Genomic DNA, 3,267 nt, shown 5'->3' on the forward strand with positions numbered 1-3,267 from the left:
ATAGTTCTTTGGATCCGGGTTCTTACTTTGATCATGGTTCTTGGTGATCCATGCATTGGCATAGAACTCTTGAACCATTAGGATGCCGACTTGTTGGATGGGTTTTGTTAGGACTTCCCAACCTCTTCTTTGAATCTCATGTCGGATCTCCGGATACTCATTTCTTTTGAGTTGGAATGGGACCTCGGGGATCACCTTTTTCTTGGCCACAACATCATAGAAGTGGTCTTGATGGGCTTTGGAGATGAACCTTTCCATCTCCCATGACTCGGATGTGGAAACTTTTGTCTTCCCTTTCCCTCTTCTAGAGGATTCTCCGGTCTTAGGTGCCATCAATGGTAATGGAAAAACAAAAAAGCTATGCTTTTACCACACCAAACTTAGAATATTGCTCGCCCTCGAGCAATAAAAGAAAGAATAGATGAAGAAGAAGAAGAAATGGAGGAGAGGGGGTGGGAAGTGTTTCGGCCAAGAAGGGTGTAGAGGGGTGTGTTGTGTGAATTTGATGAAGAATGGAGGGTTTTATATAGGGAAAGGAGGGGGGGTTAAGGTTCGGCCATATGGGTGGGTTTGGGTGGGAAATTGGTTTTGAATTTTGAAGGTAGGTGGAGTTTGTGAGGTAGGTTTTTGGGGAAGAGTGGATGGATGTGAGTGGTGAAGAGGTGATGGGGAAGAGAGTTTGAGGTGATTGGTGAAGGGTTTTTGGGGAAGAGTGTTTATGGGGTTGTGTGAAAGAGAGTGGTGAGAAGAAGTGAGTGGAGGTAGGTGGGGATCCTGTGGGGTCCACAGATCCTGAGTGGATCCTGTGGGGTCCACAGATCCTGAGGTGTTCAAGGAATTACATCCCTGCACCCATTAGGCATGTAAAAATGCCTTTGTACCCAACTCTGGGCGTTCAGCGCCAGGTTGGTGGCCATTTTGGGCGTTCAGCGCCCATTTGTGTGCCATTTCTGGCGTTGAACGCCAGAACCATGCCTGTTCTGGTGTTCAGCACCCAGAAGCTGCCCATTTTGGGCGTTCAGCGCCAGAACCATGCTCTGTTCTGGTGCTGAACGCCAGACAGATGCTCTTCCAGGGTGTGATTTTTCTTCTGCTGTTTTTGATTCCGTTTTCAATTTTTCTATTTATTTTGTGACTCCACATGATCATGAACCTAAGAAAACATTAAAAACACTGAAAATAAAAATTAGATAAACATTGGGTTGCCTCCCAACAAGCGCTTCTTTAATGTCAATAGCTTGACAGTGGGCTCTCATGGAGCCTCACAGATGTGCAGAGTTTTGTTGAGACTCTCCAACACCAAACTTAGAGTTTGGATAAAGGAGTTCAACACCAAACTTAGAGTTTGGTTGTGGCCTCCCAACACCAAAGTTAGAGTTTGACTGTGGGGGCTCTAGTTGACTCTGCTTTGAGAGAAGCTTTTCATGCTTCCTCTCTATGGTTGCAGAGGGAGATCCTTAAGTTTTAAACACAAGGGAGTCCTCCTTCCATTGAAGGACTATTTCACCTCTGTTAACATCAATCACAGCTCTTGCTGTGGCCAGGAAAGGTCTTCCTAGGATGATGGATTCATCCTTTTCCTTTCCAGTATCCAGGACTATGAAATCAGCAGGGATGTAAAGGCCTTCAACCTTTACTAACACGTCCTCTACTTGTCCATAAGCCTGTTTTCTTGAACTGTCTGCCATCTCTAATGAGATTTTAGCAGCTTGCACCCCATAGATTCCCAGTTTCTCTATTACGGAGAGGGGCATGAGGTTTATTTCTGAACCAAGGTCACACAGGGCCTTAAAGATCATGGTGCCTATGGTACAAGGTATTATGAACTTTCCAGGATCCTGTCTCTTCTGAGGCAATGTCAGTTGATCCAGATCACTTAGTTCATTGATGAACAAGGGAGGTTCAATTTCCCAAGCATCAATGCCAAATAATTTGGCATTCAGCTTCATGATTGCACCAAGAAACTTGGCAGTTTGCTCTTCAGTGACATCCTCATTCTCTTCTGAAGAGGAATACTCATCAGAACTCATGAAGGGCATAAGGAGGTTCAATGGGATCTCTATGGTCTCTAGATGAGCCTCAGAGTCCTTTGGTTCCTCAGGGGGAAGCTCCTTATTGATCACTGGACGTCCCAGGAGGCCTTCCTCCTTGGGATTCACGTCCTCTCCTTCCCTTACAGGTTCGGCCATGGTGCTTATGTCAATGGCCTTGCACTCTCCTTTTGGATTCTCTTCTGTATTGCTTGGGAGAGTACTAGGAGGGATTTCAGTGATCCTTTTACTCAGCTGGCCCACTTGTGCTTCCAGATTTCTAATGGAAGACCTTGTTTCATTCATGAAACTTACAGTGGCCTTAGACAGATCAGAGACTAAGTTTGCCAAATTAGAAGTATTTTGTTCAGAGTTCTCTGTCTGTTGCTGAGTTGATGATGGAAAAGGCTTGCTATTGCTAAACCTGTTTCTTCCACCATTATTAAAGCCTTGTTGAGGCTTTTGATCCTTCCATGAGAAATTTGGATGATTTCTCCATGTTGAGTTATAGGTGTTTCCATAAGGTTCACCTAAGTAATTTACCTCTGCTATTGCAGGGTTCTCAGGATCATAAGCTTCTTCTTCATAAGAAGCCTCTTGAGTACTGTTGGATGCAACTTGCATTCCATGCAGACTCTGAGAGATCATATTGACTTGCTGAGTCAATATTTTATTCTGAGCCAATATGGCATTCAGAGTATCAACTTCAAGAACTCCCTTCTTCATAGGCGTCCCATTACTCATAGGATTTCTTTCAGAAGTGTACATGAACTGGTTATTAGCAACCATGTCAATGAGTTCTTGAGCTTCTGCAGGCATTTTCTTTAGGTGAATGGATCCACCTGCAGAAGTGTCCAGTGACATCTTTGATAGCTCAGATAAACCATCATAGAATATATCCAGGATGGTCCATTCTGAAAGCATGTCAGAATGACACTTTTTGGTCAACTGTTTGTATCTTTCCCAAGCTTCATAGAGGGATTCACCTTCTTTCTGTCTGAAGGTTTGAACATCAGCTCTAAGCTTGCTCAGCTTTTGAGGAGGAAAGTACTTGGCTAAGAAAGCCGTGACCAGCTTATCCCAAGAGTTCAGGCTGTCTTTGGGTTGAGAATCCAACCATAATCTAGCTCTGTCTCTTACAGCAAAAGGGAAAAGCATGAGCCTGTAGACTTCAGGATCTACTCCATTAGTCTTAACAGTATCACATATCTGCAAGAATTCAGTTAAGAACTGAAAA

At 44.0% G+C, this 3,267-nt stretch overlaps 1 non-coding gene across 1 annotated transcript; it reads left to right on the forward strand.

Annotated features, from left to right (window-relative positions):
- Positions 1–2,952: 2,952 nt before the first annotated feature.
- Positions 2,953–3,056, forward strand: LOC112781394 (small nucleolar RNA R71). Its single transcript, XR_003192172.1, has one exon. It is a non-coding gene; the product is annotated as a small nucleolar RNA R71 (small nucleolar RNA).
- Positions 3,057–3,267: the final 211 nt, after the last annotated feature.

The sequence above is a fragment of the Arachis hypogaea genome, chromosome 19 (genome assembly GCF_003086295.3).
Source record: "Arachis hypogaea cultivar Tifrunner chromosome 19, arahy.Tifrunner.gnm2.J5K5, whole genome shotgun sequence".
NCBI lineage: Eukaryota > Viridiplantae > Streptophyta > Magnoliopsida > Fabales > Fabaceae > Arachis > Arachis hypogaea.